The sequence below is a fragment of the Schistocerca serialis genome, chromosome 1, assembly GCF_023864345.2.
Source record: "Schistocerca serialis cubense isolate TAMUIC-IGC-003099 chromosome 1, iqSchSeri2.2, whole genome shotgun sequence".
Taxonomy (NCBI): domain Eukaryota; kingdom Metazoa; phylum Arthropoda; class Insecta; order Orthoptera; family Acrididae; genus Schistocerca; species Schistocerca serialis.
This window is the reverse complement of record NC_064638.1, coordinates 1,125,646,323-1,125,663,101: the sequence shown is the minus strand read 5'-3', so window position 1 is coordinate 1,125,663,101 and position 16,779 is coordinate 1,125,646,323. Positions and strand designations below refer to the sequence as shown.

At 43.4% G+C, this 16,779-nt stretch overlaps 1 pseudogene; it reads left to right on the top strand.

Annotated features, from left to right (window-relative positions):
* Positions 1-6,660: 6,660 nt before the first annotated feature.
* Positions 6,661-6,778, top strand: LOC126427939 (5S ribosomal RNA; annotated as a pseudogene).
* Positions 6,779-16,779: the final 10,001 nt, after the last annotated feature.

The following is a 16,779-nucleotide window of genomic DNA, read 5'->3' as shown; positions in this document are numbered from 1 at the left end:
TAGAGAATTACCGAAAACAAAACATTCTATGTTACCTTACAGGAAAGTAGCTGTTGTATTGACACGTTCACACATTACTCTTAACAATACGACGTCGCTGATCCTCTGACTACGTAGAAAGCCATCCCCTTCTCGTAACTACACTCCTGGAAATGGAAAAAAGAACACATTGACACCGGTGTGTCAGACCCACCATACTTGCTCCGGACACTGCGAGAGGGCTGTACAAGCAATGATCACACGCACGGCATAGCGGACACACCAGGAACCGCGGCGTTGGCCGTCGAATGGCGCTAGCTGCGCAGCATTTGTGCACCGCCGCCGTCAGTGTCAGCCAGTTTGCCGTGCCATACGGAGCTCCATCGCAGTCTCTAACACTGGTAGCATGCCGCGACAGCGTGGACGTGAACCATATGTGCAGTTGACGGACTTTGAGCGAGGGCCTATAGTGGGCATGCGGGAGGCCGGGTGGACGTACCGCCGAACTGCTCAACACGTGGGGGCGTGAGGTCTCCACAGTACATCGATGTTGTCGCCAGTGGTCGGCGGAAGGTGCACGTGCCCGTCGACCTGGGACCGGACCGCAGCGACGCACGGACGCACGCCAAGACCGTAGGATCCTACGCGGTGCCGTAGGGGACCGCACCGCCACTTCCCAGCAAATTAGGGACACTGTTGCTCCTGGGGTATCGGCGAGGACCATTCGCAACCGTCTCCATGAAGCTGGGCTACGGTCCCGCACACCGTTAGGCCGTCTTCCGCTCACGCCCCAACATCGTGCAGCCCGCCTCCAGTGGTGTCGCGACAGGCGTGAATGGAGGGACGAATGGAGACGTGTCGTCTTCAGCGATGAGAGTCGCTTCTGCCTTGGTGCCAATGATGGTCGTATGCGTGTTTGGCGCCGTGCAGGTGAGCGCCACAATCAGGACTGCATACGACCGAGGCACACAGGGCCAACACCCGGCATCATGGTGTGGGGAGCGATCTCCTACACTGGCCGTACACCACTGGTGATCGTCGAGGGGACACTGAATAGTGCACGGTACATCCAAACCGTCATCGAACCCATCGTTCTACCATTCCTAGACCGGCAAGGGAACTTGCTGTTCCAACAGGACAATGCACGTCCGCATGTATCCCGTGCCACCCAACGTGCTCTAGAAGGTGTAAGTCAACTATCCTGGCCAGCAAGATCTCCGGATCTGTCCCTCATTGAGCATGTTTGGGACTGGATGAAGCGTCGTCTCACGCGGTCTGCACGTACAGCACGAACGCTGGTCCAACTGAGGCGCCAGGTGGAAATGGCATGGCAAGCCGTTCCACAGGACTACATCCAGCATCTCTACGATCGTCTCCATGGGAGAATAGCAGCCTGCATTGCTGCGAAAGGTGGATATACACTGTACTAGTGCAGACATTGTGCATGCTCTGTTGCCTGTGTCTATGTGCCTGTGGTTCTGTCAGTGTGATCATGTGATGTATCTGACCCCAGGAATGTGTCAATAAAGTTTCCCCTTCCTGGGACAATGAATTCACGGTGTTCTTATTTCAATTTCCAGGAGTGTATGTTATGTTTTATGCGAGGTGCTTCAGATTTCCGGTGATTGTACACGTGATGTGTGTATTATTAAACCTATATAATGCGGTGTACTTTCGGGAGTAGTGAAGACTACATGGCCATGTTAGTTTGTAACGGGTTCTGAGAACAGTGCATTCGCTGCAGTAGAACTTGTGTGGCACCACTAAAACTAGCCCGAGAAGAAGTTTGCTTCACATAATTCAGTGACCCTTGTTACGGGGCGGGCTTCTTGTAATGTTTGTAGGCACGGCTGCTGCTGGGCTGTGGTCGGTGATTCTCGTGTGCTCCTGTTGAGTACAAATTGATCACTAAAATTACGACCACGGTAACGAAACAGAACGTAGCTGACTTCTTCCCGAAGACTGTCCTTTGCTTACTATGGAGATGGTAGTTATATTCTTTGACAGCTTTCATTTTATGTCCTATTTGGCACCGTCGTAACACACATGTACTTTTAGAAACGTATGTCTTGACCACACTTCCTTTACCTCAACCTTACGCGTTTCGACTTTCCGCCATTTTCAAAGGCAGTGCTATGTCTGTCTTCTAAAAACATTGAATACATTTTATCACATCAACATTCTGGAGCACTCGATAAAATGTGTGTAATGTTTTGTATGTCTGACACAGCAGAGCCTTCGAAAATCACAGGAAGTTGAAACGCGCAAGATTGATGAAAGATTTAATTGTGATCAAGTCGTAAGTAAAGTTATTAAAGGTGCATGAAAATGACCGCGACGTGTCTCAGCATTTTCATGGAACCTGCAGTTAACACACACAATTGTACACAAAGACGCCGCTGTAAATCGATGTCTTTCCTATACTAGCTGCCAAAGTACGCCATAACGGAATCCCCCTCCGCGTTTATTTCATTGTGCTTCAGTTAACTGAGAAACTTTGTTTCTGTCAAAACACGTGATGTTTTGTTTCCAGCAGATTATTGTACTTCATGGAGTAAACGCAAGCAGTATAATGTCACTGATTGAAGTACCGTATATACGTCCGTTTTGCGAGGTTACAGATATTTATCCTGTCCCAGTCCTATCGCACCGCGTCTACCCTTCATGCATCTTTGCTCCTGTGAGCTAGCGTCCTCGACGGGAAGCCCCGTTGTAGGAGGAGGGTGGAGCTTGGCGCCCGCCTTTCCGCTTGGCGTGTAAAGTCACTATGTCTGTTGCTAAATCTGACTTGTAATTCAGTTTTGCGAAGAGATTTTACGTTATGCGAAACGGCTCACTTCCGCAGACTTTAAATGCGTTTTAGGGACTAATCTGGAGCTTTTTAAAGAATGGCAACAAATTTTAAGATTCAGTTACAAACAAAATTTGAAACGATTCTCGCAGTGATTTGGATGTACCTTTTTCATTCCTCGTTAGCAGCAATTACGTCCGATGCCACGGTCAACACCGCACCACACTAGTGAAGTCCCCGGTTTGTTGTTCGGTTCCCTCGCGCAGGAAACTCTTGCTTACCCGCACTCAGTACCTTAGACCCCAGTGCTTTGCGTGGGTTCTGTGTCTTAATAACTAACTCAATTTCGTTCTCATTCTTGCTTTTAGGAAGCTCGTTAGTGAGTTATTTTCAGTAGAATTACTGAACTGAACCTGCAGAGATTTCATGCGTAGAGGCTACAAGGTGAACGATATAGAAAGTGGCTGTCTAGGTTGGCGGGAGACGATAGTGCTATTGTAAGTACTGTGAAGTGCCCTTGTCAGCAAAAGAAAGTGATATAAAGAAACTTATGGACACGATCAAGCACTGAAGTGCGGAAGCAGCTTTTCGTGCTTCACATCAACATTTGTTTTGTGGAAGACAGGATTTTGTTCAGAACAAATCATGTAGATCCAACACCGCACGTTGGTTATTAATTTTGGACGGAAGTGTCTACTGAAAAATTCTCTTAGGAATTTGAGAAGCATGTGCTTGAAACCGGATTGCATCTGTTTGTATATTTTCACACTAACATACTGTTTTGAAAACTATCGGTTGAAACATCTTATGCTGTCCACGTTGTTGAATGAATCAGCACTTATGATGTCCGCCATTTACATTTCATTTTGCTTATCTTTCGTCTAATGTGGGAATAATGCCTAGTTTGTGTCGATGCTCGGAACAGTTCAAAACATTATTCGGAATGTCGCCTCCTGCCGCAGTCCGACGTTTTACCAAAATCGGCTTGAGAATACGGAATTGTCAGAGCAAAAAACTCAGGTGTTCCAGCCCTTGCGCTGGAATGAAGTACCCGCAGCGCGATTCGACCAACAGACATTCGCTTATCGATCGAAGCGTCTACTCCTTGGGCCGCGGACTAATAGTCGCGACCATTTGAAGTATATAAGCAGGCCTAAAATTTTCAAACTCGATTGACCCGAAAACGGTTGAGAGATGCAGCTTCCTGTTAACATATAGTACGTTCAAATCCTAGTCATGCCCTAGATACCGTGTGCAATATGAATCCAATCGACGAGGGGAAATTCGTACCGTTCCCTAGTAAGAAGTGCCGAATTTCGTGGTGAAAGGTTACAAGCCGTCTGTCTTGCCTCCTTTTATTTGTACGCTAAATTCATCTGCTCATTGGCAGGGCTGGCGATAGACAGGACACTGGTTTCATCGTGCTAAACGTCTCATAACGTTATTAAGGGGAACACACCCTGCCTTTCAACCCATGTTAATTTAGGCACGTATTTGACCCATTTCTGAAAAAAAACTATTTGATTCAGGACCTTAATATTTTTATTGTATGTTACATTATGCTAATAGAATTAACTGTACTAGAATCTACTTTATCCATTTTATAGTTTTTAAGAAATACTTTTTTAAATTAACAAAAAGTAGTAAGTTTTTCTGCAGAAAATATTTTTGTGAACATCCTGATGGGGGAATATTAATGAATGTAGTACCAGAGGTGGCTTTTTATGTTATGCAGAGTATCTGAAAATTTCATTCATTTATCTATGATAGTTTCTGATATAATGGAGCCCATGTACTGAAAATTTTAGTTTGAAATTTGTTACTTACAGTTAAATAAAACTGTCCTGCGTATGATGGCCCTTATTTGGCCTCTAGCAGGTCTTCCAGCTTCTTTTTCACCTTCCTGCATGTTTGTCTTGCTTTCCTGGCCATATTAGATGCAGACCTGTTTGCATCGGCTACCCTCATTTTATCGCAATGTTGCAGCCCAGTGATCATATTTTCACCAGGATTAATTCCCAGATTTTTCAGTACCCAACACTTTCCAATATTACCACAACTAAATGTAGCAACAGCATCATGAACTCTCAGTTTCACTGCATGCATGCCTACAATTACAGTTTTAGGAAGGTGGTTCAAAATTATGCTCTCGAAACATTCATTTGGTTTCTGGGTCTGCCCATGCAGACATTTCCTTATAAGGTCAGGATGACCCTAGAGTCTGAAAATAGGTTTAATTGCTGCAATAACAGCAGCAGGAAGAGAATGCTGGTGAGAATAAGGTTCTCCAGTTGCCTGAGCCCTATTGCATTTGCATCACGAATTTTCTGCTGATAGACACAACCCATGACATGGCTTATCAGTAGAGAACGTATGGAAGAATATGGCCCAAACATCTCTCTTTATTGCCTCCAGATTTTCTGTATTTCTCCGAATTGCCTGCCCATAGTATACCCGCTAGTTTTCTGTTTCAGTTTTACTTAACCGACCCTGTCCAGCCAACAATTTTCCATCTTCTAATTCTTTTTCCTCTCGTATCAACAGTTTTCTCAGCCTTGTTCCCAAACGTTTTTGAACATAGCCTACACATTCTGTTTTGCTAATAATGGCATCTTCATATGGCTTGGAGTTGACATTGGGTGAGTTGACAGTGGGTGACACGAACACACGTAGTAGGAAAATGCTCTTTAAATGCTCTAAAAAAACTTTTTCAGCAAAATCCTTTTTAGAGTACTTAAATAAAACAACCTATCGAAGTATGATGAAAACCGAAAATCGATTTTTCGACCTGAACCACTGTGTGGTCCCTTTAGTTGGGGAATGTGTTTTATAAAACTACAGTGGCTGCCGGTAGAGGCTTGTAGTTCTATTTTAAGAACGCGTGAGAACCGCTCAGTTCGCACAGAACTCGAAGTGAGAAGGGAGACAAAACGGCAGTCAGAGGCTTTGTTCCGGCTTGTCGGAGCCACCCGAGAGGACTAACCTAACTCCCCTGTCAGTCACGCTGAGGCGAGGTTCGCGGAATTTGGCACAGTTCGGCTCTGTAAAAGTCTGAGGGCGACAGTCAAATGTCGGCCGACACCTAATAATTTTATGGTGAAAAATTGCGCGCCTTCGAATGTCTGGGCCTACGCGGTAGGAGCAGCAGCAGTAGTAGTAACAGCCTCGCTGATTACCCGTCGCGTTGGTTAGGCTTCTGGAAATTCGGAGGACGACAAAAAGCGCTCTGATTCGCCCATCGCCTGCTGACGTCAGACGGGAATTTCTAGAGCAAATTGGCGAGGAAGGTGTGCTCCGACTGGCCCGCGCCTGGAGACGTATTAAACGTGGATGTTTTCACGCTACTCACGGAGAAGGTTTTCCTGATTGGCAGTTGCGGCCGGGGAGCAGGGACACGAGAAGATGGTTTGGACGTGGAAAATCAAATGTCGCCGGTTTCAGACGTCGAGAACTGAGTTCAGATGGTGGATGGTACTTTACGGTGTCCGAGGCTTCGTTCTTCATATGCGACCATGCACAGCCGACTTACCGCCACAGCAAATTGGTAACAACATCCATCAACACCGGCGATAGGCGGGCGTTGATGTCTGTAAAGGGCACGTAGTGTTGCTACAGAACAACTGTTAACCCTGGCCGGCCAGAGTGACCGAGCGGTTCTAAGCGCTACGGTCTGGAACCGCGCGACCGCTATTGTCGTAGGCTCGAATGCTGCCTCGGGCATGGATGTGTGTGATGTCCTTAGGATAGTTAGGTTTAAGTAGTTCTAAATTCTAGGGGACTGATGACCTCAGACGTGAAGTCCCATAGTGCTCAGAGCCATTTTTTTTGCTAACCCTGTCTGCAGTGAAAGTAGCGTTTGGATTTATTATTCAGTCAACCACTTAAAGTACGGCAACGGCCTTGCCGCAGTGGATACACCGGTTCCCGTGAGATCACCGAAGTTAAGCGCTGTCGGGCGTGGCCGGCACTTGCATGGGTGACCGTCCAGGCCGCCACGCGCTGTTGCCATTTTTTCGGGGTGCGCTCAAGACTCGTGATGCCAATTGAGGAGCTACTTAGCGAATAGTAGCGGCTCCGGTCAAAGAAAACCATCATAACGACCGGGAGACCGGTGTGCTGGCCACACGCCCCTCCTATCCGCATTCTCAACTGAGAATGACACGGCGGTCGGGTGGTCCCGGTGGGCCACTTGGGGTCTGAAGACGGAGTGCTACCACCTAAGTAACATATGATAGTGCTGTACCCGTTGCTTCAGAACTTCATTGCAGTTACTTTATTAACAGTTATGTCACTGACAAGGGGAGGCCACGACGTTTGGAACGCGGATTTACTGCAAACTTCGTACACTCTTAGTAATCAATGAGGATAAAATAATGTGTAAGCAGTAGCGCGTACTTCAAGCGTTATTGAGAAAATCTCAAGATAATTTCGGTCGTCAAATATATACACCTGTGTGTGGCCATTTCTACCACGAAGCGCCGGTAGCTGTGTTATTTCATTGTAGCCATTTTTGTCACTGTTTTTGTGGAATAAAGAAAGTTGTTAGCATTCAAGCTCCGTAATCGCCAGGTCGCTGGATGGAGTCCCGCTCGTCAGTTTTTTCCCCTAACGGTCATTTTCTTTAGTATTTATATTACAATTAATGTAATGGGAAAAAATACGTGTAATCGGATGAACTTTTATGTTATTTGGCAGTCTACAAACTTTTATCATCACAAATAATATAATATTAATAACTACCGACTATTAAACGGCCAAACGCATGAAGTAGTACTGAAAATGTATGCTTCTCTGTGGTTTGGGAATCCCCATGCCTGGAAGGAGCCCGTAACGACTTGCTACCTCCATGTTTTGACCGCTACAAACGGCTTTCGTCGCTTTCGACATTACGAGTACAAGTTACGGGATGGTATTTTTCGTAAAAACGTGAAAAACAAAGTGAAACATCACCAGCTGCATTGAATAAATGATATGTTTCCGCACATGTAAGGTCTTTTGAGGTTTTCCGTGGAAAAACCAACCTCGTTACCATTTTCAAAAACTTCTCTTTCAGCCGATAATTTGGAAGCAAACCATGCATAACGCAGCATTTCCTTAACTATCGGCACTGATCATTGGTCATGCAGTATCGAATGTATTTCAATAGCGTCTTCACGAGAAGCAATTTCTCGTTCTCTTTCTATTAAATACGAACAATTTTGAAGACACGATTTAGCATACATTTTCAGTATCACTTTATGCGTTTGGCCGTTTAATAGTCGGTTGTTATGAATATTGTATTATTTGTGATAATGAAAATTTGTGGACTTCCAAACAACATTGTAAATTTAATAAAAGTTCATCCGATTACACAAATTTTTCCCATTACATCAAGTGCAATATAAATAGTAAAGGAAATGGCTGTTAGGGAAAAAACTGACAAGCGGGACTCGATCCAGCGATTACGGGGCTTGAACGCTAGCACTTTTTTATTATTGATCATAACATTGGACAGTAGTATATAATTTTGAAGAGACATTTAAAGAAATAAAACAAATTAAAATTAATTACAGGTTCCTTGACATTTTAGAAGAAATCAAAGTCTAGACAAGAGAGTGATTTTCGTCATTTGATCGTTTGTGTTTTTCAAATATAAAATTGTCTCGTTTCTCCATGTTCTGAATCGCATCATCGAAAACTGAGTTACATGACGGTTATTCTGAGGAAGTTAGCGTATTGATTATAGTAATTATTGATGCGTAGCACTTTGTGATGCTGGTGGGAGGTATAAGTCCAAAAATCTCCTTCGCCCCTTTCTTTACTGGACAGTAGGTAAAATACCGCGTGTCCCTTCAACCAGTTGACGGCATTTTTCACCACTCGGCTGCCAGCGCTTCATAGTAAAAATGGCCATGCACAGGTGTATATATGTGACGACCGAAATTATCTTGCGATTTTCTCAGTAACGCTTGAGAAGTACGCGGTACTGCTTACACGTTTTGTTGTCCTCGTTGAGTACTACGAGTGTACGAAGTCTGCAGTAAATCCGCATTCCAAACGTCGCGGCCTCCCCTTGTGAGTCCTATGCTACGTCATTGTTTTTAATATGGTAAAACATCAATTTCATTTTATTTGTATTTCATGTGAAGTGACTTGTTTCCTTCAATTATTTTATTACAATAATTATTATTATTTTTGAGGTAGTGATTCTGTTGAGCAATTATAATTTAACACTGGGTCTTAGGGGGTGTGCCACGGAATTTGGGCAGTCGCGCCACTCCGGTGCGATTCTGCATCCACGCACCAAGGGTTTTGGTGTGGCTGCAGTACTACTCGCCGATGACCTGCAACTCCTCCTATAAATCCTCCAGACTTATACTTACTTGACTGACACTGCATGGCAGTAACTTCCGACGGAGTAAGAAAAATTAAGTCTTGTCCCCGTATGGTGCCACTGAACTCTGATCAGAGATTTAGCGATTCGTAGAACGGTTGGCGTACTTTAGTGTGTCACCCGTACGGAGGGAGAGGGCGACCTACCAATCTACCGCAGGATCACTAAGCTACGTTGTTCGGGGCACTATGGAGGAAACGGCGAGCACTGCGAGCAGACCGTGACATGTGCCAGTCTGCACTGGGTAGGAAGCGGGCGGCACACGTCGTGGAGCCAGGTGTGCGTGCTTCCTCCCGTCAACGTCGCCACGGTGACCTGGTCACGCCCCGCGACCGCCACCTGTCTTTTCAGGCCGCCCTCTCCTGCTTTCTAGTCTTGCAACAGCCGCGTCACGCTAGAGAGAGAGAGAGAGAGAGAGAGAGAGAGAGAGAGAGAGACGGTTCAGTGGTTCTTAAGTGAGAGTGCCTCAGTGGCAGTAACCCAGAAATTAGACGTCTCTTACTAATTAACTGTAGAATGTCTTGTACGTGAAGTTGGTAAGCTCCAATGCTCTAGGGATTATCTCTAGTGTGACAGATTTACTTTCGTGCCTGCAAACTCCTAGTCATGAACCGGGACAACAGTGCCACTATATTACTCGATAGTTGACACTTCACGTTGTAAGAGGTGCATGATTAAGGAATTTGTTGCTAGCGCACTCGAGCGGACGTAATTTCGATGGATTGTTCACGCGCTGCCTGCGATATGAAAGTTGTAAGAGAATCTCAGACCAGAGAGCAGTGTTGACTGCAGTAAGAACTGTGTAGCAGTTTGAGTAAGTAGTTGCTAGCGACCAGTCTGGTGTATCGTGTTGGCTGGGCCGGTCGTGGGGAGCAATGGCGGAGCCTGACCGATATAAGGTAAAAGCAGCCTCGCGCATGTGTACTATTTTTATGTCAAGCCCCATACAAATGTTTTTAAAATCTCTTAATAATAATAATCTTTCTTATAAAAAATTAACTTTTGATAATCTTTCATCTCAATTTAAAGAACTTACTAATTTCTCCAATCCATGGTCATCCCGATTATTGTAAAGAAAAATCAGTTGTTTCTTTTTATACATGACAAATCTATCGGCCAGCATTGCACAGGGCTGTGCCAGAAAAATTTCTTATAGGAGCAGATATGTATACGCGTTATCCGACGACCTTATTGAGGTAAGAATTTTCAATGTATTCAGAATAATCTTTCAGGGCCATGACGCAGCGCTGCTGACGTTCAAAATTCACCAATTTAAATTCAGAGTCATTATTGAAAGGTCATAAGTGAGCGACAATTTTATTGAGAAGTTAGTCACATTGTATTATTGATAGGTTAAGCAATTTGTTTATTGGGAGGTTACGCTATATGTCAATGTTATATTTATATTTTTTACTGTTGGTAGGTTACACTAAATATGAATATTATTCATATTACTTTATTGTGGGGAGGTTGCACCGTGTTGTACCTAGTTTCCTCCAATCAGAGCGCCTAACGTCACGCCAGAACCCGTTCCTCGTTGCCAAACAGCCCTAACAATTTGTCACTTCCCATGTCTTGGCCGGCATTCTTTGTATGTTTCTACATCGAATCCTGCGTCTGCACAGCCATGTGTGAAGACGAATTTTTTTAAGGCTGCAATTGACCTTTGCGACTGAGTCACAAGACTTGTAAATAGAATAATTTTTTGAAGTTTAGTGACAGTAGTGGTTAGCGAATGAACTAGACTTGCCGAAAATTGTAGGTTCGAATCTCATTGAATACAGCGAATTTTATTTTTCTACGTCTAATCAGAAATAATTTTTTTTTTAATTGAATAGTTTAAATTAGTTTATTTCGAACACTTTGCTGCGTGATTTTATCATATCATTGACATTTTACTTCCGCTTATTTTTGTACCTACAAATTTTTCCATTTGGAATCTGTGTCGCCTACAATCTGCAGCCGAGTGCCAACCAGGACTCCTCATCGGTTGGTAACGGCGCATTCTATGTAGACAGTGTGATATTAGTTTCACGAAACCAATGAGAGCGACACATTCTAGTTCGGTTTTACCGCTGAAACAAATTTCGCTGCGGATGATCGCTACGCAAACGAAAATATTATAAAACTTTTCTATCCGGAGCTCGCTCGTAAGTTTTCCTTAGATGCTGTCAACAAAGTGAACGCGATTTTAGTTCTGCCACAAACTGTCGATCGCCATTTTCTGGTATAGAGTGCAACAAATCAGGAGTAGTTTAAATTCAGGGCTACAAAACGCGCCATCTTCCGCAATTCAGTCATTGGTCACTTAAAAATCCTATTCCATAATACGTAGCGGCAGCCATTTCCAGCATTGCTCCGCTTTACACAGTAACAGCATTTGTGAAATGACCCGTCTTGTGTGCGTCGCCGGCAGCGGATGTGGCAACGCTATAGCGTTAATGGACAGACGTCAACCATCAAGTAAGTTTAATCGGGCTATTTTATTGGCCCCAGCAGCCGGTAAAGGACGAAGTAGTGTGCGATTTGCACGGATGCTGGGGCAGGGGAGAGAGATTTCTTGATTCTGTTTCGAACTATTCCCCCCTCAGATTTTAAATCACCCATCCCAACAGGGTTGTTTATTTCCCGCTCACTTGGTATACAAAACTTAACATTTAAATTTGTCGATCCGTACACATGAAGTCTTACTCCACTGCTACTAACAAGTCTGCTCATTAATTTTGAAAAAAAAAACGTTATATAATGAAGGGTTTGAACTCGTTCTCATACTATTGGCGTTACTTTCATCTGAAGTCCGCGGTTCGTTGCTTGCGACGCAAGTACTGTGGTAGCAGTGCATCACAGGCGTGTGAGCTGCAGAGCTGAAATTCACCCCCCGTCCCGGGACAGGGTTGGGCAGCCCGGTACTGCGTGCTTATTTAGCGTTAGGACGGATTTAGACAGTGCTTTAATAGCATGCTAACTCATCGTGCCGTTTTCTATTGCCTACTCCTCATTGCGCACGTGTTGCTCTGCGTTTAGTACGCGAACAGTACGCATCTTAGTCAATGGAGAGTACCTACTAGAGACGGCTGATCTGCTTCGAGAACTTTTTTGTGAACTGATGCGTCTAACTTCATTTAGGTTTCAAGAGTTGATAGTTGTCAAACCACAGATAAAGCAGACATGGACATAAAAGTGGATACTTAGACGCCAGAGGCTGGGAACACCGGCTACTTTAATTCGAGAAGTGTCACTTGAGGACACCTCTTCTTCAAAAAGTTATATGCCGATGGACGGAGCGAAGTTTGCACGATTACTGCAAAAAGTCACCCCTATCATAGAAAAACACCACATAAACATGAGACCAGAATTACCAACACAACTGAAGCTCGAAGTGGTGGTGCTATATTTAATTGCACGTGGAATTTTCAAGTCTCTAAGTTCTATATCAGTTTCCTGTTACCACAATCAGCAGAAATTTACCTATAGTATTTCAGTGCCTTGTATCATGCTCTGGAAGACTTCATAAAAGCACGTACAACATGTCTTTAATAAGCGACGTTTTTTTAATATAGTTCAATATAATTTCAATATAATGAATCACTGTTACAATGTTAATAACATTTTAATGTGGAGCACGAGACGAAGTGTACGACAGGCTGGATAGTGTAACAGGCCTATACGAAGCCCTTCGTATTTGCTATGAACTCATTCTTACCGTAACATTATTAATGAGATATTGAGATACAGTTTATCACCATTCACTCATTCAATGTGAAAAACAAGGATTATGTTAAAACTAAATTCAAAATCTATTTAATGGCCAATTATAGCTTCGCATTTAAAGACACTTATAAAAGCACATTTTGATGTCTGTAAATAATCGATTGAGTATTCATTTGGTCGATCTATAAATCAGGTTGTGTGTGCCTTTTAATACTACACGGTCCCTTTAAAACAAATAGTCAAGTTGGATTTCTTATCGTTGAGACAGTATTTCCCTTCGAAATTTTCATCGTGTAACGTTTGCACTGAAACTTCGTGCTCATGAAACAGCACATTTTTCCTCTTGTCAGCTATCTTGGTTTACAGTTGCTTGTAGTTGTCAAGGTGCCAAAAGCGATTTTTTGTTGAGGAGTTTCAACCGCTCGTTTTAAATGAGACACTATATCTCTGCCTGTAACCGTACTGCACTAGAAATAGGTCATTTTCTTAACTGGGCTGCTCCGCTATTCCCAAATGACAAATTCAACATCCGCAGCGTACGAAAGGTCATATGTCTCTTTATCTAGAATTTTATAGACCTTTTCCATTGAGTCCTCATTCTTTTTCTGAGGTGGTCGGGCAGATGTAAAGACAGGTTACTTTTTTTGACTCAGATGATGTAGACAAGTCTGCAGATGATTCATCGAATCTCATATGCTCTACTGTTGGTGTTAGAGACGATGTTATCTGATTTCTGTGCCTAAAAAGAAACGAACAGAGAGAGAAGAATGTGTTTGACATTCTTGTTTGAAGTGACAGCAAATCAAGAAGAATGGAAGTACATTGAACATTGATTCAGAACCAAATGGTATTTTCCTGGATGTGTAGGAGCGTTAAACGGCAAACCTCCAAATTTGGGATCAGACTTTTAATTTTAAATTATCGAACACTGTTGTATTGTTGGCCTTGGTTGACAACAGTTACTGCTTCACATACCTAAACGGGGCATGCAACGGTAGGGTTTGAGACGGACGGTTGTTTTTTTAGGTCAGCTTCACATGGAGAACTGGAAACAAACTCTCCGAACATAGCATCGAATGTAGTAATTTTTGATGATAGTGCCTTTCCTCTGTATTGTGTGGAGAACTAATTACACCGCTGTTGGTCAGTGTAAGGAAAATGTTAGAGTGACACCGGCAACAGGCCGATAGACCTGTGCTAGCAGAATGATATGAAGATAGGGCAATTCCAAATCAAATCAATGCAGCTCTGAAAGCGACTCACTCAGGTATCTCAACTTTGCGATATTCAGTTTTCCAGATAAGATACGGAAAGCTGCCACTGCAGATGTTTAGGAAAATTGTGAAAGGAGTTACAGGTATGAAAAGTTTTTAAATTGTGTGAAACTTACATGCGTTTGTTTCGACATATATAATTCTGGTTCTAATCCAGATACAACAATGAGAAATTTGTCATAGGAAAGCTAATGAGTAGAATTTTGCATTTATATCCAACATTGCTGACTTGAGAATTCGCATTTGAGATTGTCTAAATACATACTCTAGTGTATCAGATATTACCTGTTTAGAATATTGCCTATAAGGCTATTAACTGTTTAGCATGAGGATTATTGTGAGCGTGGTGGAATTTTCACACAGACTACCACGAAGTAAGGACCTAATATTTTAAATGGGGTGTGTCAGGGCGTACAATGCCACTGTCGACACACTTATATGGTACTGACCGACGAAGGTCTAGTTAATAATAATATGAGCTGTATTCTTCCCTTTTGAACGGGAACGTAAATTACGGATATGGTCTAATAGTGAGCAAAGTAAAAGTGTCTCACGTAGTATAGATCAGAACCTAATATTTGAAGTAGGGTGTGACTGGGCGTACAACGCCCCCGTTATCACACTTACGTACTATTCAGACATAGGTCAAGAATTTGCAAAATATAGTCTGCAAACTAACCTTTGAGAGGAATAATTTCTCAACAAAAAAATTCAAATTTTTAAATGCATAGGGGTCTTGAACCCACTACTAACTAATAATTAACCTTTTCCCATGTTTTGTTCCACATCACCCTTAATATTACATATAGTGTACTGTCGTACGTGTTATATTTATAGTTTGTGTATGTTTGGTTGAGTTATCAAAGATTTCCTGAACATAACGATGACCATCTGTGCATAAAGTAAAAAATGATGCCCTAAGCTTTACACACACACAATCATAAATGCGTAGTATTGTAGTGCCACAACATAACAACGTTAGTCAAATTTCGCGTTAAATTTACGGTTTACTCCATGTATAATGGGAATTATTTTATTTCCATCTTCCCCCTAACCCTCGCGTTACGTACGTATAACCTTGTTTATGCCCCGCATGAGATCGTGCGGAACCATGCAACATAGCGGTTTTAATGTAACAAGTTGAACTTTACGTCCAAGTAAATTTCTTATCAGTTAATAAGGTATCTGTTTACGGTTAACGCTCATCGGGATTCTATCTACTTAGTGCCTTGTTCTGTAACAAATTTACAGTTTAACCATACGTAATTTCCCGTACATAACAGACCGCCAATGGCAGTCACCTTTGACTTCCCGTGCGCGCTTGTGCGTGATCCGCCGTCTTGCTCGGTACATACCCGCGTGCCACAGTCAGTTCCAACACAGCGTCCGCAGCTAACCGACCGCTTTCTACGAAGTGGGGCCTTCATGAACAATAATTGTTTTTAGTAGTACAAGTGGCTAGAAGAAAGGCTACATTATATATTAGATGAAAACGTATCCCCATGGCCTAGCCCTTGCTCCATGAGCAAAATTTACACTTTGCGGAGGAATCTCAACTGTTCTCAGAAGCCGAACAGGAGAGAGTATTTTCAGCTAGTTTTATTGACCTACCGAAAGGGGGTTTTGCATTCGCTAATTTCGTAAATGGTTAATTGTACAATTTGTGCACTAGAGACGACACCTGGAACGTCAGCTATGCACAAGTCACTCGTCGCTGTACCTTAGTCTTTCAAGATCCTGCACACAGTCAACATGCCTGTTCGAATATTTTGTGACACTTATATAAAAAAGGCGAATCACCTCGTTTATTACGTTGTGACAGTACCATATCTACATGTGTTTGTTCCATTTGACGAAAAAATTGTTTGTATCAGGTATATCAATGTGTGATTTATTTCCGTTTCGTTTAGTTTATGAGTTGCTGCAGTTCGTACCACAAAATGCTTTTGTCTTACCATTTTGGAGGTCTTTATGGACAACACAGACCAAAATTAATTACATGGCATAAAAATTTGTGGTCCCTAAGTAGTAGTAGTAGTAGTAGTAGTAGTAGTAGTAGTACACGTATACGTAACTTCCCCTGGATCTGTCAATCTAGCTGCGAGTATGTCACGATTCGTGAAACCCTTTTTATTTTGTTAGTGACCACACATTTTTCCAGGCTACGCGCTCTTCGAGCGGTGGTCGGCAGATGATGGTTGAAGTGATCGCTATAGCAAAAATTTAATACCAGCATTGCTGGCCCTGTTTTGATCGCAATCGAGGTAGGATATTCCTGCACGTCTGTTAGGGGCCTGAAGATGGCATAGTGAAATGAAATTATCGTACGGCGTTGTTGGCCGGGAGACCCCATGCGGGGCGTTCGGCCGCCGAAATTGCAAGTTCTTTTTAGCTGACGCCACTTCGGTGACTTGCGAGTCAATGATGATGATGAGACACACAACAGTCATCTCGAGGCCGAGAAAATCCCTGACCCCGCCGGGAATCGATCCACGGACCCCGTGTCGATCCACGGACCGCGTGCGCGGGGAGCGAGAACGCTACCGCAAGACCACCAGCCGCGGACGATGGCGTAGTAAAACGCTGGAACTGGTCGCCAAATAAACCAGGGTTGGGAATTAGGCAGCTGAAAGGTGTAATTTGACATCCTG